Consider the following 24,297-nt stretch of genomic DNA (forward strand, 5'->3'; position numbering starts at 1 on the left):
CTTAGCAGAGTGGAGACTTTATTAAAAGTTGATATAATTTTATGGAAGATCTGAGATCAAACCAATTCAGTGTTACAGGAATCAATTACAGCAACAAAAGCAAAATTCCCTCTGGGGATACAAGACAAAGCATCGAAAACAGAAAGAAGAGCTTCCAAGACTTCTGGAACTCTTATTACAAATAAGACAATAAACTAAATTTTGAAATAATTCCCAGACGTGTTAATATTAAAAGTAAGTTCTCCATGAAGAGAAAATTAAGCAAAATAAGCATGTCTTACCAGCCAATTCAAACAGTGTTGGGGTGACACAAAAGACATCTGAAAACAACTTTATTATCTTCTAATTTCTTAAAGCACTAAGGGAAATTTTATGTTAGCATAAAAACAGCAAAGAAAAAATGAAAATAAGGAAAACTTAATGAGACACTTCTCACACCAGTGACTGCAAGACAAGCCGGGGGTGTGGACTCAAGTGCAGAAGCACTCTTGGAGTCCCACAGTAACAAAGGTAATCATAAAATGAGGGTCTATTTACTATGCTTAACGTGCAATGAGTTTATATCATACTTTTCTGTACAAACAGAACGAAAATTTTCTTTCCACTATAAATACATAAAAGGTTTTTTGTTGGTACAATTTACTATGCCTATTCTCAGCCCTAGGATATTTTTGTACCCAATCTCAAATTGGAACTGGGATGCTATCTGTCCTCAAAATGCTGAATTACTGGCAGAAGAACAGCTCCATGTCTAATAGAACTTGTATGCTCTACTACAAGTCTTTTTAAGTGGTTTTCTCATTTGGATACTAACTAAAACCACCTGTACATTTAAGTTATAAATCATGACTTATGAGATATACTGTTCACTGATACAATGGGTCAAAACTTGTATCTATTACAAACAATGGTCCTGTTGTTTATTTAGCACTTTATCTTATGGTTAAACAAATTAATTCCTATTATTTATACATTTTATTTTAAGAAACTAACATGCCAAAGTTAGCTACATAACAAATATAATTTTCCTACCACTGAAAAAGCAGAGAAATGTTCCACAAGACTATGCTTCCAAAACAGTATGCCCAAACTGTCTACTACAAAATGTAGCCATCCTGCTTACCAGGCTGCCACTGCATCTCAAGGCTTGTCCACGCAGCTCTTCTGCAGCCTCTAACAGGAGGCCAAGATGCCGCGTAACCTGCTTCACTCCTTCTCATTATGCAGGCACTCGGTAACTTCATATTATCACAAGAAGGGCAAGTACCATTCCAGGAGGTCTTCTGGAAGGCCAGGAATGCTGGTACGTATATGTAAGTGTAACATTTAGGAGGCTGAGACAGGAGTTGGGGTCATGGCAGAGGTGGCGAGGTCATGGACAATCTGGAGTACAAGACCGTTACAAAACAATGTTGAAGAACAAGCACAATCACACTGTCCTATTAGATTGTGTCATTCTCCTCTTCCATACTGCTGCTGTTCGCCTCCTGCTAACTCACTATGAGTTACTCATTATCGAAGCATGCAAACAGGAAAACAACAACGTACACTCAGTCATCCATCTCTACAGTGTCTTGGATTCCATCTTCCATAGACAAAAAGGGATGACGTCAGTGTTTGATGAGGAAATGCAGCCAGCAACTTTATTTTAAGGAAGACAGAAACACAGACAAACTACAAGCACATCCATTTCCCTCGCAAATCCATCTAAGTGAGCAGAACTTTATTGTGTGCTAATGTTAGTTCACACATACGCAAAGAAGTTAGATGTTAAAACTTCATTAACCACTTTTCAAAATTATTCTCTATTCCTAATCTACAACAAAATTTTCTCAAAGACAGATTTTAAAAGAATAAGCATTCTTTTCAGAAATTACCCATATAAAGGATGATAGTCTAAGCTATGTTTACATTGCTATCTACAAATTTCATTTGTTGAATTATTACTATTGAATTAATTAATTCTGTAAATCTTTACCATAAGAATGTAGCTAAAGTAAGAGAGCTGGAGATGCAGGCGAGCATATGCTCGCACATGTGTGACCCTAGGGTCCAACCTCCAGCATCAGAAAGCAAAGTGGAAAAGGGTTTGTTCTGTCTATAACTACAAATTAATGCTCACTATATGTGAAAGCTAAATTTCTCCTCTTCATTTATTTACTAGGTAAAACTTGCTAAAACAGCAAGAAATCCATCAATCTATGTGGACCAATGGGAGTTAGCAAAATCCAAATAAACGAGAATCATCAACACCTCAGAAATTTAATGTGAGTATTAACAGGCAAGAACATGTCTTTTTCTTTCTTTATTGAAGTTAAGATCTTGCTATGTAGACCAGGCTGGTCTCAAATTCACCGTCTTCTTTCCTCAGCCTTCCACGTACTAGGATTACATGCACACACTACTACACCCAAGCAGGATCAAATCTTGATGTTTAAATGATCACAACCCCCCTCCCCTTAAACTTCTTTGAGGCTTCTACAACATCATCCTGTTTTCTTGGATCCTTCTGTCTCTAGTCCCACTGCCCAAACACAGAACGTACACGTGTTAGCAGCACATAACCACCACATCGTGACAAAGGCTGAAGTTCTCTACTCACAGTTACTCTCATTCCATTCTCTCTCTCGTTCTGCCTCTCCCCTCCCTCCCCATCTCTCTCTGGCTGAGAAGAGTTTTCAGGTAGTAATGCCCTGCTAAAATCTAATACCATTATTTTGCAATTATCCCTTTAATTTTGCTACTACCAGCTATTTAAAGCAAGTTCTTATCAGTTTTCCATTTATGTTGTTTTTACAAAATAGGGTAACTTTTTTTTCCCCCCCAAGACAAGATCTTTCTATATAGCCCTGGCTGCCTTAGAACTCACTATGTAGATCAGGTTGGCCTTGAAACACAGAAATCCACTTGCCTCTACTGGGATTAAAGGCATGCGCCACCACACCTCGCCTTTTCATTTATTCTCTCTGTCTCTCTCTTTCCTCTCTCGCTTTGTCTCTGCCTCTCTCTCTTTCGTGTGTGTGTGTGTGTGTGTGTGTGTGTGTGTGTGTGTGTGTGTGTGTGTGTGTGTCAGTCACTGAATGGAACTTGGTTCTGTCTACCATGAGGTCTCAAAGGACTGAATTTAAGCACTAGACTTGGCAGCAAACATTTTCAATGAGCCATTCTGACAGCCTACCGTTTGCTTTTAACAAAATGTACTTCACTACAAGAGTACTTTAAAGGCTGGTAATAAGGACATAAGTGAATTTTGGACTAGTCCTCTAAAATTTTATTTATTTATTTAAAACTGTGTAGCTGTGTGCTTGCACACTTGTCTGAGGAGGCACAAACTACTCTGACCAGAACCATAGCTGATTCAAAACTCACTTTTCTCTCCATGTCTCCTAATGTCTCTAATGACCCCAAATCTTAAGTAAACTCCATGTTTCAACTTAGAAAATAGTGCTCAATTATCAAATTCTCTACATAACTAAATGCACGCTGTTTGAATCTTCAACTCCACTCCTGATAATGGCAGACAAGGGCTGATGACATGGCTAACCATAAAGGTGCTTGCAGCCACACCTGGTGATCTGAGTTCAATCAGCAAAGCCCACATGGTGGACGGACAGAAGCCATCATTATTACAACTGCCCACTCGGCCAGCTTTTCAAGAGCTTCTATACCCTCGACCTAATCCCGTTCATGTTTCTGTGGCATTTCTATGGTATCTAGAATCACACTGTTCAAATAGCAGCTCCATTATTTACCAGCTTGGGCCTTACTGGAGCTCCCTGACCTCTAGCTACTTCAGCAAGGTATTTATAAAAAGAAAGCTAGTAACATGTACCTCATAAAGTTGTTACACACACACTATGTAATAAAAGGATTGGTTCATAGTAGATCAATGGATAATGGTGCTGTTAATCATTTACAATCGTACACTCAACTTTGTTTGATCCTAGTTTGGTGACTGTCAAAAATACACCTAGGAGCTAGAGAGGTAGCTCAGCAGTTAAGAGCACACACTGCTCCTCCATATGACGTGAGTTCAACTCTCAGCACCACATCAGGCAATGCATACCTCCAGATCAAGAGGACCTGACACTTCTGGCCTCCTCGGGCCAGTTTTAAATAAATAAATAAATAAAAATGTAAAAAACAGGTGTAGATGACTCCAGACTGAACTGGCTCTAGGATACTTGATCTTCCAACTTTTAAGTATCACCTATATTTAGTAGCATTGTTTTGGTTCTGCTTATTTCCTCACTCATAAATTCAAGATCGAAATACCTACAAATCACTGGGCTTGTTGTAAAGACTGTAAGTGCATATAGATTAGAATACTACCTAACATACAGAAATGTTATCTACTGCTTACAAAGATCCGATTATATTTTATGGGTTTTTTTGTTTGTAACATAACTATTTTTATAAGCAAAAATAAATAAATAAAAGTAACTTAACATCACCCATAACCAAAAGTTATGCTGTGTAAAAATTTACAAGGTACTAAGTATTTTCTAATTTTTTTTTTTTTTTACTAAAACGCACTACAGATAACTATACATCAGAGTACAGTTATTTACCACTGTGATGTGTGCATGCTGCATGCACTGTGTAACCTGGAAAACATCTATCAAATGAAAACCATGGGTGCTTTCTCTCTCCTAAGACACTTCCAATGGAGCTGCGGCTCAATGGCAGAAGGCTCGCTGAGCACGCACAGACCCCACTCTATCACTATCACTGGGGAGCGGTAGGAGACTCAAAGACCCCGAGCAGGGTGCCTCTCTGCCTGCCTGGCCATCTGCAGAGCCACGACTACTATTCAACATCCTACAATGCATAAGATAAAGTCTGTCGCTCTGAGTCTCCCCACACCCCCTCTCTGTGTGTGTGTGTGTGTGTGTGTGTGTGTGTGTCTGTCTGTCTGTCTGTCTGTCTCTCCCTTCCTCCCTCCGAATCACATAAAACAAGGATGGAGATACACACTTGAGATGGAGGTAGGAGGATCAGAAGTTCAAGGTCACCCTCAGCTACTACATATTAAGTTTGAGACCAGCCAGGTTATCTGTCTCAACAAACAGTAATTCCAGCTCTGTAAGTCATTAGCTAAGTGGACTTCAGACTATAGCACTTGTGAGGGACATAGATAAAGGTGTGTATATACGTGTTACATTGAAAGATGGTCAGGAGGGAACTGAGACGGAAGCCCGAGAGCAGTAAGCTGGAGCTGCAAAGTAAGACTTCCATCAGAGACAGAGTGCTGGGCTGCTCAACAGCAGTTTCACACTGTAACTCACTCATGGCATCAAAACCGACTGGTTTTCCTGTATCTTCTGTCCAGAACTTTAAGGCAGAGTTCTTACCTTCTTGGAGTTTATATACTTAACCCAGATAGAGCATTCTTAAGAATCTGCTTGTCACAACAGGATCATCTATTACAGTGTAAACATTACCAAAACAAAGTAAGAAAATTTACTTTGGGCCCTAAGAAATGTTTAAATGTTAAAAGAGCTATCTAAGAGTAAAACAAAATACACAAATATATGCGTTTAGCCCAGGAGGCACTCAGAAAAACATGCAAACTGGTGGCAACTGCCAAGGCCACAAAAACACACTAACAGGATCCAGATGAAACCAAATTAATTAGATAAAAGCTGAGGGAAAAATCATTGTTTTAATACACAGGATCCTAGCTATGCAATTAGTATGACTGCATATTACACTATGTATAATATATATAAAGGTAATAAGCAATACTTAAAGAACACCAGCAAAATCAGAAATCACAATACTTGGCTAAGTTTCTAATTCAGGTGATGGCAAAATATTTAAACAGGCTTATGGACTATTTAAGTGCTATTTTAAATGCATATTACACTTAATAGTTTATTGAATTCTTGACTTCCACAAACTATCTTATTACCTTAACCCTCTGAGGCAGAGTAAGACAAGCAAAAGGACGAATAGCCCAGTATCTGAACACCTTGTTGAAAAGGACTGTTACCCCAGTGTCTGAACATCCCGCTGAAAAGGACTGATACCCCGGTGTCTGAATACCTCATTGAAAAGGACTGATACCCAAGTGTCTGAACACCTTGCTGAAAAAGTTGAGCTCAAGCATGTCCAAGGTATGCTGCAAGCAACTTTTAAAATGCACAAAAGTAGCTTAAAAAGTTACGCCAACAAGAATAGAGCATTTGTATCTAAAGCTTATATAAATGTAAATATAAGACACTAGTTTTGCAAATGTCAGCAGGCTTAAGACCCTTTTCTAAAGTAACAGTATCTCTCTGTTTCCAATGGTATCTTAATTTGCCTTTAGTTTTAAAATTGAGTTTGCCAAGACTATTCCTCTCAAAAGCTCAGGAATTCCATTTTATGCTACCTTAAAAGAAAATAAACACATGCAAACCAAGGCAGGAGGATGCACAAAGTGTTTGCTGATGTTCACAAACAGACTGAGAAATTAGACATCTGATAGACAATGTACAGTAAACTGTTTTGTTCCACCATGGAATTAAATAGAAAGAAAACTATTGCTACTCCTTCAAGTGAGACCAACACTGGACACCTTTAAACCAACCAGTTTTCGCAGACAGAAAGCACTGTCTGTGTGTTTTCACTTCAGAGACCACCGGTCAAGAGTAGTCTTTAAAAGCCCACATGATGTGGCGAGGCATGGTGGCGCACACCTCTAATCTTAGCACTCTGAGGCAGGGGCAAGCCGATGTCTGGGAGTTCAAGGACTGCCTGGTCTACACAGCAAGTTCTCAGTTCTCCACCCCATTTCCCTTATCCTCGCACTCTAGGAATCTGATGTGCCCTTGCTTCTCTAAGACCTACCTCATCTTATCTCAGGACAACCCAGGAACTAGGAAGGTAGAACTAATAACATAGTTCCCATTTCTCACTTCCTCCCACTTGTATCATTAATGTAGATCAACTAGAAAAGTGAAAAGCAAAAAACCCTAACCTTCATTCTATGACCATCTCTCAATCTTTTAGCCCTAAGTCCCTCACTTGCCTCCACGGCTCCACGGGCTTTGCTGCCCCAACCACTGATAACAAGAGTCACAATGGCTCAGAAGGGAAGGCGCTTGCCACCATGCCTGATGACCTGAGTTCAATTCCCAGAATTCACAAGGTGGAGAACTGAGCCCTCAACCTCTATCCTCCACATGAGCACCACCACACATCTGCATCACTAGACAGCTTAAATTTCACAGACTTGAGGTCTTTTGTTTTTTTCTGTGCAGAAAAAAAAAAAAATCAAGCATGGTCTTAGAGGTTTTGAATATACCTTAGAAAACGAAGGATACTAGTATATAAAAAAGAAATCGGGCCGGGCGTGGTGGCGCACACCTTTAATCCCAGCACTCGGGAGGCAGAGGCAGGTGGATCACTGTGAGTTCAAGGCCAGCCTGGTCTACAAAGTGAGTCCAGGACAGCCAAGGCTACACAGAGAAACCCTGTCTCGGGGGGGAAAAAAGAAAGAAAGAAAGAAATCAGGACCTTCCTTTGCAACATTAACACCACACCCCCATAAAAACTCATGAAACAGAGGCATACTTAAAAGAAGAAGTGGTGCCACATAATTATGTGCTTATGGGCCATGATATTTACAAAGAAAAGAGACCTTTGGAATGTCACCAGCTGCATATTTTTTAGAAACTTCAAGTACTGAATATTATCAGAATATTTTCATTGTATTAATTAAAAGCACATGTAAGAGATTAATAAGTACACACACATACACACATATTAAATTCATATGTAAGGACAATGTTTTTCAGTTCCACCTTCAAGAACACCTTAATTTTTAAAAATTTCAAATATGGAAGGCTGTGGACCAGAAAAGTGGTTGTGCGCTGCCAAGTGGCTCTTACTAGGTCATCCTTGTATAGGACCTTGGAAGGCAGCAGTGCTGAGAGGCACAGAGACCGTGAAAAGCATCTCCACAAGTTTCAGAGGGAAACAATAGAAGCAGCTGAGGTACAGGCCATTCTTGTGATAGTCTGACAAAGAACCTGGCTGCTTCTGTCCTTGTCCTAAGAACTTGCCTGAGGCTAAATCTGAAGTAATGGACCTAATTCCACTGGCAGAGATTTCAAGGCAGTCTAATGCTGACTCTGTCCCAGGGTTGCTAATAATCGCTCTGAGGCAGGTTACAACAAAAAAGACCAAGGGGGCAGAAAGAAATGCAATGTGTACAGGCTGAAGAGAAAAAAGAGCATCAGGAACAATGTTGCACCCAAGGCTTGTGCTGAAAGAAACAAGGATATTAGGGGGAGATAGATGTGCGCTGGAATGAAGGGAAGGCGCCCTCAGGGGGAGATAGATGTGCACTGGAATAAAGGGAAGGCGCCCTCAGGGGGAGATAGATGTGAGCTGGAATAAAGGGAAGGTGCCCTCAGGGGGAGATAGGTGTGCACTGGAATAAAGGGAAGGTGCCCTCAGGGGGAGATAGATGTGCGCTGGAATAAAGGGAAGGTGCCCTCAGGGGGAGATAGGTGTGCACTGGAATAAAGGGAAGGTGCCCTCAGGGGGAGATAGGTGTGCACTGGAATAAAGGGAAGGCGCCCTCAGGGGGAGATAGGTGTGCACTGGAATAAAGGGAAGGCGCCCTCAGGGGGAGATAGGTGTGCACTGGAATAAAGGGAAGGCGCCCTCAGGGGGAGATAGATGTGCACTGGAATAAAGGGAAGGCGCCCTCAGGGGGAGATAGATGTGCACTGGAATAAAGGGAAGGCGCCCTCAGGGGGAGATAGATCTGCACTGGAATAAAGGGAAGGCGCCCTCAGGGGGAGATAGATCTGCACTGGAATAAAGGGAAGGCGCCCTCAGGGGGAGATAGATCTGCACTGGAATAAAGGGAAGGCGCCCTCAGGGGGAGATAGATCTGCACTGGAATAAAGGGAAGGCGCCCTCAGGGGGAGATAGATCTGCGCTGGAATAAAGGGAAGGCGCCCTCAGGGGGAGATAGATCTGCACTGGAATAAAGGGAAGGCGCCCTCAGGGGGAGATAGATCTGCACTGGAATAAAGGGAAGGCGCCCTCAGGGGGAGATAGATGTGCACTGGAATAAAGGGAAGGCGCCCTCAGGGGGAGATAGATGTGCACTGGAATAAAGGGAAGGCGCCCTCAGGGGGAGATAGATCTGCACTGGAATAAAGGGAAGGCGCCCTCAGGGGGAGATAGATCTGCACTGGAATAAAGGGAAGGCGCCCTCAGGGGGAGATAGATCTGCACTGGAATAAAGGGAAGGCGCCCTCAGGGGGAGATAGATCTGCACTGGAATAAAGGGAAGGTGCCCTCAGGGGGAGATAGATGTGCGCTGGAATAAAGGGAAGGCGCCCTCAGGGGGAGATAGATCTGCACTGGAATAAAGGGAAGGCGCCCTCAGGGGGAGATAGATCTGCACTGGAATAAAGGGAAGGCGCCCTCAGGGGGAGATAGATGTGCACTGGAATAAAGGGAAGGCGCCCTCAGGGGGAGATAGATCTGCACTGGAATAAAGGGAAGGCGCCCTCAGGGGGAGATAGATCTGCACTGGAATAAAGGGAAGGCGCCCTCAGGGGGAGATAGATGTGCACTGGAATAAAGGGAAGGCGCCCTCGGGGGGAGATAGATGTGCACTGGAATAAAGGGAAGGCGCCCTCAGGGGGAGATAGATGTGCGCTGGAATAAAGGGAAGGCGCCCTCAGGGGGAGATAGATGTGCGCTGGAATAAAGGGAAGGCGCCCTCAGGGGGAGATAGATGTGCGCTGGAATAAAGGGAAGGCGCCCTCAGGGGGAGATAGATGTGCGCTGGAATAAAGGGAAGGCGCCCTCAGGGGGAGATAGATGTGCGCTGGAATAAAGGGAAGGTGCCCTCGGGGGGAGATAGATGTGCGCTGGAATAAAGGGAAGGTGCCCTCGGGGGGAGATAGATGTGCACTGGAATAAAGGGAAGGTGCCCTCGGGGGGAGATAGATGTGCGCTGGAATAAAGGGAAGGTGCCCTCGGGGGGAGATAGATGTGCGCTGGAATAAAGGGAAGGTGCCCTCGGGGGGAGATAGATGTGCACTGGAATAAAGGGAAGGCGCCCTCAGGGCACGACCCCACCAGCTAAGCTCCTGAAAAGCCAGGAGGGATTTTTCTGGTGCTAAAAAGAAACAATAAAAAGCCACTGCAAATATGATTCAAGAGGACCAGCGTCCTTCCCAAACTAGCAGCCAAACCTGCCAGTGTCATCCAGGTGATACTGGCTTTAGAACTGTACAGGACACATGAATAAGGAGTCATGCAATCATCCTTCATCGTGTTAGAGAACCACAAAAGCCAGAAATGCGGAGCCCTGAGAGGCCACTGTGTCAAGTTGTAGAAGCAAAGTTTGGGTTGCACTGGGATTCCCAAGATGTTAGAGGTGTCAAAGCCATGGGCTATCAGACAAGGAGAGCTGCAAAGCTGGAGGAACGGAACGCCATAAGACCTTCAAAACCAGGCAGGAGGCTACAGTATTTGGTGTTTCCTCCACTGGGTTTTTGTCTTGCTTTGGTCCACAGCTATTCACTATGCTTTTCTTCATTCCTCTCAGAACGGTAATGTCTGTTCTTGACACTGTGTGGTGGAAGTATGTAATCTGCTTTTTGAGTTTACAGGGATACAGTTAAGAGATTGCCTTGGAATCGCCAAAGAAATTGGATACTAGACTTTAAACCTTAGAACAGCAATGAGACTGTGAAAGATGTTGTGACTTCTACAGCTGGACTAGATGCATTTCGCTTATTGTGGTGGTTTGGATGAATGACACCCCGCCCCCAACTCCACCCCACAGTCTCAGCCATCAGCATGCTCATTCCTAGCTGATGGCCCTCACTGAAAAAATGTCAGCAGGGGCAGGCTTTGAGGTTTCAAAGGCCACACTCCATTCCTGGTTTGCACTCTGCCCTCGGTCCTGAGCTTCCAGCTCTAGTTGCCATGTCTGCCTGCTACCATGTTTCCCCACCTTGATGGCAATGCACTCAGATCACTCTGGAACTGGAAGGTAGCTGTAAGGAGCAGTTGTAGGCATGACTGTAACTGACATGCATTTCTGATCTGTTTTGTTAAAATATATTTGTATATGTAATATATAATACATATGTACACACACATATAGTATATATATTAAACAGATATTTGTGTCTCTTTTCTGTATTTTTATAATGTAATGTAAAATTGATTATAGTAGTTATATTTCTTATGATATTAAAAATTAAGCATTATTCAAGGTACATTGCCATCTATTCTAAAATATACGAGTTTGTGACTATCCATAAGATAGTTATTTCATGTTAGGAAGAATTATGACCTGGTAATTGTTTTCACTTGGAAATTAAGTATGACATAAGAAAAAATGATTTTGTGTCAAGTTGACATGGATGAATCTGTGAAATCTGATTACAGTTACCAACTGGAATCAACTAAAACCCAAGCTTCTGGGCATGCCTGTATGGGACTTTCCTGAGGTGAGGTGGGAAGGTCCACCCTAAATTGGTGCCACACCTTATAGTTTTTTATTCGCCAGTTTCAATCGTCTCCAAGACTTACTGCCTCTGTCTGCTAACACAGGCCTAATCCTGGAAGCTTCTAGCCTCTGTACAATCTAACCTAGGCCTAGAATGTTTTCAGACTCTGAGAATTACTGCTTAATGAGCTCACCCTCACTTGTTCTTTCTGAGCTCTGGGCTGGCTGGTTCAACTCAGCTGTTCTGGCTCAAACTCTTCTCCCAGCTGACTTATTCAATCTAGTTTCTCCCTCAGCCTCTGGATTGCACTGCCTGGCCTCAAACTAACTCAGCAATCTGCTCTAATCTGGCTCCTTCTCATTCTCTGGCTCCTTCTGTCATTGTCCCCCTTTAAGTAGCTTCCTCTTCCTCTCCCTGTGACAGTTGTGCATATCCTATTCTGTCAAATCTCTCTGATTTGTCACTTTTTCTGCCATTCAATTAGAGATCACTTTCAAACACAGGCGCTTCCTTCTACAAACCATCTTTACATTCATTGTATGGGATTAAAGATGTGTACCACCACACCTGGATGTAAGCTTTTTTTTTTTTTTTTTTTTAACCTGAAACTTGCTCTATACCAAGCTGGCCTTGAATGCAGATCTGCTCACCTCTGCCTCGGGGATTAATAGTGTGTTTGTATCCCAGCCAGATCACACAGACATAGAAGGTCTTTGGATGTGATCTCTTGCAGCCAAGTTCTGAATTAACATTCTTCTACAACTAGAGGCAGCCCAAATAAAATGACATTAAAGAAGGATGCTTTTGTTTCTGCCCGCTTGTCCTAACTCTTTCTAGCAAGTTCTTCTCTCCTTTTGCTGAGGCATCTCTTCACCAGGATTACAACCAGCACAAACTGCAGACCAGCAGCTCTCCAGGAGTCCTCCAGAAGGCCAGTGCCAGAGTGGACCGCTGCACACCAGCTTCATGCACTGAATGACTAACCACCAGACCCCAGCCTCTCCATGAACACTATCAGCTCCTTTATAGAACCCCACCTTAATGCAATGACTAATTTATCTTTTTATTGAAACTAAAACTCAAGGGATTAACACTACTTATCTCATGACCAGAAACCTCTGGTAATTACAGTCCTCAGTAGAAAAATTAAAACCCTGAGCCTGAGAGCTGGTTCAGCAGGTAGAGGCATTAGCTGCACAAGCCTGGTGACCTAAATTTCATGCCTAGAACCTACATATCAGTGCTACAAAAATGTCCTCTGACCTCGACACATGTGCCATGGCACAGACACACCCTCAATAATCAGATACTTTTTTTGTTCCCCAAATAGAAAAAGTAGGAGCTGTAGCTATGGCTTGGTGCTCTAGAGCTTCTGTTGCTCTTGCAGAGGATTTGGAGTTGATTCCCAGCACCCACATGGTGGCTCCCAGTCATCCTTAGTTCAGTTCCAAGGGATGTGATGGCCTTTCCTGACCTCCACAGGCACCAGGCACGAGCAGGGCACACATACATACAAGCAGGCAAAACATTCATACACATAGCAGTAAATATTTTAAAAATCTAAAACTACATATTGGACTCCAAATATTGAAAGGTGTTTAAGTTTAATCAGGGAAAAGCCTTCGTGTGTACTAGCCGACAAAGAAGCTCACCTGAGAACAGCTACATATGGATCTGCATCTGCAGGCCTCTCACGGCCTCAACTAACTGACGCCTATCAAACACACAGACAAAGGAAACTGATCAGATCCCACACTACTAAGGAGTTTCAACTGAAATAATAAGGTTTCTTCTTTTATTTCAATTACTTCCACAGCAGGCTCCCTCCTAAGGTCTGTAAAGTCTTGTCACTATACACACATGTCCAACATAATTGGGAGGAGGGGAGCAATTCAAGATAGGGTTGCTCTGGTTGGACTGGAACTTGTTCTGTAGACCAGGCTGGCTTCAAACTCACAGAGATCTGACTGCCTTTGCCTCCAAACACCAACACTACTCAGTCGTTATTTTTAAAAATAATTAACTTACAATGTACTCTTACATTCAACTTACAATGTACTCTTATGTTAAAGAAAAAAAATCAGACTTTAAAACAAGAACTGAGAAGTAAGATAAAAAGATGAAGGATATGGGCAGGGTAAGAAGCCCCCCACGCCAGCCCGAGTACACTCCAGGTTATTAATGACTGAATAAAGCCACCTAAATGGCATCAGCCCTCTAATATGTAAATTTGAACCAATACAGATCTAGGCACAAATCCTGTTATTAGAGCTTTTGTTATCTACTTGACTTTGGGGTTGCAGCGCTCCTGACAGCTCAGTTTTCTCAACTATAAGATGGAAACCAGAATAATTCAGTAGAAATCCTTTTTAAAACATCTACCTTGGGGCTGGAGAGATGGCTCAGTGGTTAAGAGCACTGACTGCTCCTCCAAAAGTCCTGAATTCAATTCCCAGCAACCACATGGTGGCTCACAGCCATCTGATACCTTCTTCTGGCATGTAGGTGTACATGCAGGCAGAGCACTGTATACATAATAATAAATAATTTTTTAAAAAATCTACCTTATCCATTTGTAGAAACAAAGGTCTGCAGTTCCTCCCTGACTCCCACAGCTGAAGACTGGTGCAGTCTTCTACATAAACTGTCTCAGTGCCTCCACTCTTCAGCTCTACCACAGGAACAGGGTGCTTAAGAAGAGCCAGCTATTGGCTCCCAAACCCACCCATGCCAACTTGCAACTATAATTAGGTAAACTGACGAATTACAAGCAGAGAGAGAGAGTGTTTCTATGAAAGGTTCAAAAAGACTGAAAGGCTAACTTTTTAAAAATTGGAGTGTATGTGTGTTGTGTCTGCCACAGCACACACGTAGAAGTCAGAAGGCAACTCAGAGAAGTAGGTCCTTTCCTAGCATATGGGTCAAACTTAGGTCACAAGGCGTGATAAGCAGTCACCTTTCATTGGCTGAGCCATCCTGTTGGGTCCTGCCCATTTTTTACAGTTATTATAAAATTAGGTGACATGAGACAGCTTTAAAAGAACAGGAAAGGGGGGCTAGAGACATGGCTCAGAAACCAAGTTCAATTCCCAGCACCCATACCAGGTGGCTCACAACGGCAGTAACTCCAGGGGCAAGGGATCCAGTGTCCTCTTCTGGCTCCTATGGCCACCTCCACACACATACAGCATAGACATCACATAAATAAAATGAACTCTTTTAAAAATACAAGAACAGAAGAGAGAGCATAAAAGTACACAGAAGCAGCGACAGTGGTACTCAGGACGCTGAAGCGGGAGACTCATCTCAAAACAAACACCTACAGGAGTGTGTACGTCATATAGTCTTAATACGCAATCGTTACTAATGTTCTCTCCTTAAGAAAGAATACAACGAGGATACTTAATGAAGATTGCTAAAAAGGCAACCCAGAACTCTACACAAAGGGCACAGACACAAAACAAACAAACAAGCAAGCCCTTGACTTTATGTGGAGAAATTAGTAAGAGGATATAGATTTCAGGAAAACTTTTAAAATATAGCTAGACTAGATGGCATGTGCCTATAGGCCCACCTACTCCAAGCGATGAGACAAAATGTTTGAAGTTATTCTAAGTAATACAGAAATACCTCATTGTAAAATAAGCCTGTTTATGATTTCCCATGAACCTTTTTTTTTTTTTTGCTTTTTATAACACTGAACTTATCTTCATCTACATTACATTCCTATTTTTTCCTTTTTTTTTTTTCAAGACAAGGTTTCCCTGTGTAGCCTTGGATGTCTTAGACTCACTTTGTAGACCAGGCTGGCCTCAAACTCACAGTGATCCGCCTGCCTCTTCCTCCCGAATGCTGGGATTAAAGGCGTGCGCCACCACACCTGGCTTTCCTTTTTTTAAAAAATTATGTTTCTTTGTTAACATATACATTTATATTATTACACATGAGTAAAATAAACTACATACAGTAGGAAGAAGCACGAGACAATCAGGAGTTATATAAATGTTACATTCATAGTGATTTAGCTATTTGTATTTGGCAAACTTGAAGTAAACATCTTTCCTATCTTGTTGGGTCTAAATTTCTAAATGAAAATCAGTATCTATCATATCTCATCTCTATTAACTTAAAACATCTATCTTGATCTAAAAACATCTTAACCCCTAACCATCTAAGCTTAATTTTAAGACTAAACTATCTGGTCTTCAACCCCATCAGAGACTTGAGCAGGAATAAAACTTAAATACCTGAAGTACAGGTTAGCAGTTTCCAAAATGAAAAAATGACTGAGACAGTTTACTGCCTGAACAGTCACCCAACACTCTCTATAACATTGGAGCATCATCTTCAGCCTTCTGGCCCAATAGATCTGACATATTTGCAAGGCAGGAACTATTGAGGACTTGCTTACCCTGTCTTGGCTAAGTTCAGCCACTGACTCTGCCTGCATCCAAGCTTGCCCATTTTTAGGCAGAATTCTGTCTGTGGTAGAAACAAGAACATTTTGCCCAGTGGCTGGTTTGCCACATTTGAAGCCATCTCCATAAGGAGTTTCTTTGATGCTTATCATCTTCTTTGAGGTAGGCTGGATGTTGCCAGGAGTTAACCTGTCTTATTGTCAAATACTCTTTAAATAACAAAAACATCTTTAAATGCCATATGCTGTAGGTCTCTGAAGCTTCTGAATACCTTGTTTAACTATTTTACCTTATGTACCTATAGAATATCTGTTAGACTTAGGATAGATTATATGTTCAATTATCATATATGAGATCTTTATATGTAACATTCAAAACTTTATGCTACTGTGAATGAAAATAAAGCAATGTACTTAATTAAGCGCAATGGCTACTACTTAACCACTAAATTTAAATTCTGTTGGAAGGCCAGAGATGCAGCTCAGTGGCAGAGCACTTGTCAGCATAAACATAGGCCTGGGTTTGAATTCCAGCACCACTTTAAAAAAAAAACTTATTTCACTTTAAGAGCTTTATTCTCTTTTGTTGTGCTCTGATGATCAGTTAGATGGCAGTGTGCTTGCCTAGTATGTCCAAAGTCTGGGGCTTAAATCTCAGTACTGTATTAACAGTGATAATGCACAGTGGTATTATGCATGACGTACATGTATTATGCATGGTAGTACATACCTGAATCTTGGCTTTAAGAGGTGGAGGTGGGACAATCATAAGTTCAAGCAAGGTCAGGACGAGAAGATAGCTCAGTGGGTAAAAGTACTTGCTGCCAAGCTTAACAACAACCTGAGTCCCATCCACAGGACATACATAGTAGAAGAGGGCAGCCAACTCTCAAAAGTTGTCCTTTGACCAGGACACTGTACCCTGACCACCACGCAAATAAATAGATGAGAGAAAGACAGATAGATACATAGACAAATAAATGAAAAAGAAAAAGCAATTTTTTAAAAGAAGTAGTTAAAGGTCATTCTTAGCTATATAGTGAGTTTAAGGCAAGTCTGGGCTATATAAGACTGTCACAAGCCGGGTGTGCTGGTGCTCACCTTTAATCCCAGCACTACAGAGGCAGAAGCAGGAGGATCTCTATGAGTTCAAGGCCAGCCTGGTCTAAAGAGAGTTCCAGGACAGCCAGAGCTAAAGAGAGAAACCCTGTCTCAAAAAAACAAACAAACAAACAAACAAAAAAACCCCAAACAATAAAAAAGAATGTCTCAAATGAGAAAAAAAAAAGTATTTGTGTCTCCTAAAACATGCATAAGAGTAAGAAGGAATGCAATTTCCTCATTTTCTAGTATTTCTGTACAGAAACATACAACATACTTCATATGCTGTTAGTCATGTAACTTCTGTGGGGACCATCAAAGCAGTCAAGTGTAATAACTGAGTCCTGGAGGCAGCTGTCCTCCACTGCAAGGACAGGAACACAACAGTGCCTGGATAGGCCAGCGTGGCCCGGCGTCTGAAGATACAAGAAGCAGGAGAAATGGACGCAGTGCTGGCACAGCAGCAGTGGAGGAAGCAGGGGCTCCTGAGCATGAAAGGCGGTGAGGCAGTCAATGATTCAGACTGACGAGGTAACAGCCAAGACAAAGATAAATGTAAGTATCTGGCAGTTCAACCTCTAGATCAGAATGGCTGAACACTGCACAGATATTAAACGGCTTTCCCAACCACTTAAAGGAAATATCACCTCTTAAAGTTCATGTCACTGTGACATTAAACCAACTTTACTCTTCATGGAAAAGCTTACATAAAGCAATGGCTCTATAATTAGAACACTGAGGTAAGTGCCTCTTTCATCTGCTAAGCTGGAAAGGACACTAGTAATCTAACAAGGACAGTAAACCATTAATAATACCATTCTTTTGAAAACAATTAGTCAAATGTTCCAAGTATTGATGGTCTTTGATCTAAAAAATAAAATCATACCTGGGAGTCTGGCCTAAAGTAACAATTACAAACATGAAGAAACCTTTATATCAAGGATATTTTCCATAACAGCAAACACTAAAATTGATAAACTGTTTCACAAAAATATTTAATATAGGCACAAGGACACCACTCAATGGTATAGGACTTATCTAGCAGGTATAAGGCCTAGAGATTCAATCCTTATAATGCAAAAAAAGAAAATACACCTTGTTTTTTAAGGCAGCAAACAAAACTGAGCAGACACTGTAAATCAGGGTTTCTTAGACTGATTCCACTGGTGATCCCTTCCTGATCAAGAAATTTTAATGTGACCTCAGGTAAGCTACATTTATAAAATAGGAATAAAAACCAAACAGTTACTGATACTAAATCATTACAAAACAATTCTTTGGTGTACATATTTTGCCATTTATTTAAAGAGAAAGCAAATTTGCATATTATTGAGATGAACATGATTGTTTATCTTTACATACCTAAGCGTTAGCTGAACAGTTCATAGTGCCATGATGCAGCCTCTTCAGTGTTTTCCAGGGTTGGCTGACAATTGTAATTTTATAATCATCAAAATGTAGAGCAAGTGAAGTCCTGAGTCAATTTGTGCTGTGCATGTGAGCATAGGAATGTTAAGAACCCTAATACCTTTGACCCACAGAACAGCAAGACCTTCTCCAAGGCAGAGTACTACAGATGCTGACAGCGTGTGCAGAGACACACTGCCTCCTCCTGAATGGCTGAGGCCTGAGAGCCACCCCCTCATACAAGAAACACTCTCCTCATTCAGATGTACAATGCCCCACCCCATTCAGATGTACACACTAAAGGCCCTGACTTACTGGCTTCTGGTGCCACCTCCATCGGTGCTCAGCCCGCATAAGCCCATCTGTTCTGTATATGTGTCTGTCGTTGCTGGTCATTCCCAACGGCCATAGTCAAGTCAATCCATAGCAAAGCCGTTCAGGATGAGGCACACTGATGCGGAGACAACCACCCGACATTGTGCACAGCGGCAGTGGTGTCTTCACTTCACTGCTGTTTTATTCTTCAGTTTCTCTGGCATAAATATGTTTAGGCCAGTTCAGTGTTTGTTAGAAGTTCTGCCCTACTCTCAAACCAAAATCCACTCAACTATCTACAAGGATTTATTTATTTCATTGTATATGCACAAGTGTTTCATCTGTCCCCTGCCTGGGACTCTTGGAGGCCAGAAGAGGGCACTGATCCCTTGGAACTGGAGTACAAAGGATTCTTAGCTGCCGTGTGTGCTGGAAACTGAGCCCAGGTCCTTTGCAAGAAAGAGCACCAAGTGTTCTTACCCACCCAGCCATCTCTCCAGCCCCATTTAACTTTTTTTAAAAATAAAGCTTAAGTCAGCAACTCCAGAATTTTCTTAATTTAAGCATTCTAACCCAATACAACTCAAAGATTTTCTAAGCTGACAGATCCTGAGGAATGAAGGTAGGAAAATATTCAAATCTGTTTTATAATGAGCCATTATGTTCCTGTAAGATCAGAGACTGCTATAGTGGCAGCAAGCGCCCTGCAACTGGTACCACAGCAGCCTGCAGCCTGAGCCATGGTGTTTTGGGGAGTACACACTGGCATTTTCTGGCACAATGGCCACACAATGTAAAGTGAGTGTGGTACGTGTTCAGAGCAAAAGCCACACTGAAGGTGTGCTATGTTAATGGACAAGCACTGCTTGCTTCTGAATTAAGCTTTGGTTGCTACTCACTCAGAAACCTCTCACTGTTACCAAATGTTTTTTCAAAATCCATATAGTTATGTGATCCCATTCAACGTTATTCTGTACAATACTGCCTTTGCTTAAAATGACAGATAACAAGTTGGGTTATGGCCTGGAGAGATGGCCAGTGGGTTAAGAGCACTGGCTGCTCTTCCAGAGGTCCTGAGTTCAATTCCCATCAACCACATGGTGCTCACAACTGTCTATATCTATAACCCCATGGGATTCAACAAACACTGAACTGGCCTAAACATATTTATGCCAGAGAAACTCAAGAATAAAACAGCAGTGAAGTGAAGACACCACTGCCACTGTGCACAATGTCGGGTGGTTGTCTCCACATCAGTGTGCCTCATCCTGCACGGCTTTGCAATGGATTGACTTGACTATGGCCATTGGGAATGACCAGCAATGACAAGCACATATACAGAACAGGTGGGTTTGTGCGGGCTGAGCACTGATGGAGGTGGCACCAGAAGCCCAGATATATGTCCAGACCAAACAACAATATACATAAATAAATGAATCATTTAAAAAGAAGAGTTGGGACTATATATAACACGAAATAACTGTTTAAAAAGAAAAATATCTCCAAGCCTAGGGTGTTCGTTGAGTGGCACAGTTCTCATCTGTCATGAGAGTGACCATGGATTCTATCCCCAGGACCAAAGAAAAAGAAAACTTCCAAAAACAATTAGTTTATTCATAATAATAGTATTTTCTCTATTTTCTCACCTTTCTGAATCTTCTTTGTCCTTACCTATGTCCACGCATCATTACCCTCTATCTCACACCCTTACCCTGAGTTGGAATGACACTCCCTCTTCTCTAGAACACTTGAGCTCACTCCTGGAGGCACGCCTGATCGTCGTCGCCCCCAACTCCCCAGTTTTTACAAGTTATTCCATCCTTAGTTACTTTTCCTGTGGCAGTGATAACATACTCTGGCAAGAGCACTTAAGGGAAAAAGGGTTTACTTGTATCAGAGCTGAAATTTACAGTCCAAAGAGTAGGAAGGTCACAGCTGCGGAGCTAGAGACAATATGTGTAACCCGTCAGGAAGGAGGAGAAAGAGGAGGAGGAGGAAGAGGAGGACGAAGAAGAGGAAGAGGAAGAGGGGGAGAAGGAAGAAGAGGAGGAGGAAGAGGAGAAAGGGGAGGAGGAAGAGGAGGAGGAGGAGGAGGAAGAGGAGGAGGAGGAGGAGGAGGAAGAGGAGGAGGAGGAAGAAGAGAAAGAGGAGGAGGAAGAGGAGGAGGAAGAAGAGGAAGAGGAAGAGGGGGAGAAGGAAGAAGAGGAGGAGGAAGAGGAGAAAGGGGAGGAGGAAGAGGAGGAGGAGGAGGAGGAAGAGGAGGAGGAGGAGGAGGAAGAGGAGGAGGAGGAGGAGGAAGAGGAGGAGGAGGAGGAGGAGGAGGAGGAGGAGGAGGAAGAGGAGGAGGAGGAGGAGGAGGAAGAGGAGGAGGAGGAAGAGGAGGAAGAGGAGGAGGAGGAGGAGGAAGAGGAGGAGGAGGAGGAGGAGGAAGAGGAGGAGGAGGAGGAGGAAGAGGAGGAGGAGGAGGAGGAGGAAGAGGAGGAGGAGGAAGAAGAGAAAGAGGAGGAGGAAGAGGAGGAGGAAGACGAGGAAGAGGAAGAGGGGGAGAAGGAAGAAGAGGAGGAGGAAGAGGAGAAAGGGGAGGAGGAAGAGGAGGAGGAGGAGGAGGAAGAGGAGGAGGAGGAGGAGGAAGAGGAGGAGGAGGAGGAGGAAGAGGAGGAGGAGGAGGAGGAGGAGGAGGAGGAGGAAGAGGAGGAGGAGGAGGAGGAAGAGGAGGAGGAGGAAGAGGAGGAAGAGGAGGAGGAAGAGGAGGAGGAGGAGGAGGAAGAGGAGGAGGAGGAGGAGGAAGAGGAGGAGGAGGAGGAGGAGGAAGAGGAGGAGGAAGAGGAGGAGTGCTCAACTCACTTTCTCCTTCTCATACACTACAGAGTCCTAGGCTGGGAAACAGTGCTACACACACCATTGCAAGTCTTCCCACTTTGATTAGCCTAATCAAAGTAATTCCTCATAAGCTAGGCATAGTGGCACATGCCTGTAATCCCAGCAATAGGGAGGCAGAGGCAGGCAGAGGCAGGTGGATCTCTGTGAGTCTAGGAAAGCCAAGGCTACACAGAGAAACACTATCTCAGAAAAACCAGATAGGAAAAAAAGTAATTCCTCCAAGATAAACCCAATTGCCCAGTTCATGGTCTCAACTGCTCAGTGCCCACGTCCTTCCAGCACTAACTTCAAACAAAAGGACCAAGACTACCAGGGCTACAGTGGGAGGCAGAAATCTCAGGACAGAAACAGATGGATCTGGATAAGGGCCGACTTCTACAATTCACTGGAGCAAGGGAAAGTACTAGCCAGCATTACACCGTAGATCAGTGTAATATCAACACAACTAAACCAACTAACTCCTGATTATCCAAATCTCTTAGATGTATTTATTTTGTTTTATGTGTATGAGAGTTTTGCTTGCTTGTATGTATGCCTGAAATGTCTGGTGCCCAAGGAGTTCAAAAGTGGACACTGGATCCCCGGGAACTGAAGTGACACAGAAGGCTGTGAGCCACAGTGTGAGCACTAGGGATCAGCCCTGAGTTCTCTGCAGGAGCAACAAGCGCTCTTAGCAGCTGAGCACCTCTCCATCCCTGGTTGTCTGAGTCCGACAGCAGAAGCTCTTCCTCCCCAACCTCCCTCACTATCTGCAGATTTTCTCTGCTACTGTCTAAGAAGAGCTAAAGTTAATACAAAATCGCAGAAACTCCTTCCATATGAGCCCTAAGTTATCAACAAGTACATACATTGTGTTTATTTATAGATATATGCATTCTATGTATATTCACATATAAGTATACATTATAATATATATAATTACACTGGAATTGTGACCTTTTCAGTAATCTATTTCAGCCAGCAACCATGGACCTGTTATGTGTGCATTTAATAGTACAAGTATATAAACATTAATAGCAACTGTAGCCAATAAAAAGAATCTCAAACATATTTGGGGTTTGAATTCCACTGCTACCTTTTACCAGCTCTGTCTCTGAGTCTTAACTTCCAAAACTCTAAAATACGTAGAAATGTCACAAAGATTAAACTAAAATCATGAAAGTCAGACATGGTGGCTCATGCCCCAAATCCCAGCCTGAGAGACAGCCTGAGGCAGAGTAACCAGCCAGCTGGGAGAGGATACAGAGTAATGGGGGGTGGGGAGAGGGAGAGGGAGAGGGGGAGGGAGGGAGGGAGGGAGGGAGGGAGGGAGGAGGAGGGGGAGACATGCAAGAGGATTGTGAAATCAGAGCATGAGCTACATAGCAAGAACCACTGTGAAAACAAAACAAGAGACCCTCATTTCAGAGAGTGTTCTGAGGACTTGGAAGATGGCTCAGTAGTTAAAACCTGAATTTAATCCTTGTGACCCACTTTGGAAGGAGCTGTCTCTGACGTGTGTGTGTGTGTGTGTGTGTGTGTGTGTGTGTGTGTGTGTGTGAGAGAGAGAGAGAGAGAGAGAGAGAGAGAGAGAGAGAGAGAGACATATTCACAAATAAATTATTTAATAAAAAAAAAAAATCATTGAGATCTTGCAGTGCTTATATTGAACAAAGCCCTGGGTTCACTCCCTAGCTCCACCAATATGGAGAGATGGAGAGAGGGGAGACTTTTTCTGAGACAGCAACTGATCCCAAGCTAGGCAGTGAAACATACCCAAGCTCACGGAAGGCTGAGGCAATGGGCTACCAAGGACAGAGTTCAGGCAGTAAAGCACTTTCCAGGCATATGCATGGCCCTAGGTTCAATCCCCCAGTGTCTGTCTCTGTCTCTGTGTGTGTGTGTGTGTGTGTGTGTGTGTGTGTGTCTGTCTGTCTGTCTCTCTCTCTCTCTCTCTCTCTCTCTCTCATACACACACACACACACACACACACACACGTCATCAACAAGATGACTTGTTTATATATATTTAAAAGAAGCCAAAATCCTTGCAAATTTAATAGATAAAACAAGACTTTATAGACAAAGATTTTTCTACTTGTAAAAGCAATATTTTAGGCTGTTTCCCTAAATTTTTGAGGGTACTCAATCCAACTCATTTGCCATTGGGAATACTTGCTAGAAAAAAAAACCCTGCATTATTAAAATAAATGAATTATATATGATTTTTTTTAGTATCCCATAAACAATTATATGCAGAAGTCTTTGCCAGCACCATGTTTAATATCTAAGGTAGCAAAACCTCCGGGCACTTAAACTGCTCCAGCTTAACCTCGACATCTTATTCTAGGTATCCCAATGCAAATTCAAGGGTTTCTATAATCACCCACCTCTTTAAAATCACCCAAGTGCCGGGTGCTGGTGGCGCACACCTTTAATTGCAGCACTCGGGAGGCAGAGGCAGGCAGATCACTGTGAGTTCAAGGCCAGCCTGGTCTACAAAGTGAGTCCAGGACAGCCAAGGCTACACAGAGAAAACCCTGTCTCGGAAAAAAAAACAAAAAAACAAAATAAATACATACCCAAGCTATAAAGCACTCAAAGGAAACTAATGCTACAACTTAATTGGGCAGCCTAGGCTAAGCCTGTTTCTAAAACCCTGTGTCCTCCCCACCCTCCTGGGCAAGGACTCAGTAGGCTTCTCATCTAGAGAGCTGG

At 42.8% G+C, this 24,297-nt stretch overlaps 1 protein-coding gene across 5 annotated transcripts in view; it reads right to left on the minus strand.

Annotated features, from left to right (window-relative positions):
- Positions 1–24,297, minus strand: part of FRS2 (fibroblast growth factor receptor substrate 2) — an 83,239-nt gene that overhangs the window by 48,309 nt on the left and 10,633 nt on the right. Inside the window, exons 1-2 of one of the 5 annotated variants that reach the window (XM_084794140.1) lie at positions 1,124–1,508; positions 282–358 (exon numbers count right to left, since the gene is read on the minus strand). The exons of 3 other annotated variants lie outside the window; for them this stretch is intronic. The gene's annotated coding sequence lies outside the window, so the exon portion shown is untranslated. Of the gene's footprint in view, positions 1–281; positions 359–1,123; positions 1,509–18,360; positions 18,416–24,297 lie in introns of those variants that run through there. One more of the 5 variants, XM_084794144.1, reaches the window with a different exon arrangement.

The sequence above is a fragment of the Acomys minous genome (assembly GCF_964271855.1).
Source record: "Acomys minous genome assembly, chromosome: 9".
NCBI classification, from domain to species: Eukaryota; Metazoa; Chordata; class Mammalia; order Rodentia; family Muridae; genus Acomys; species Acomys minous.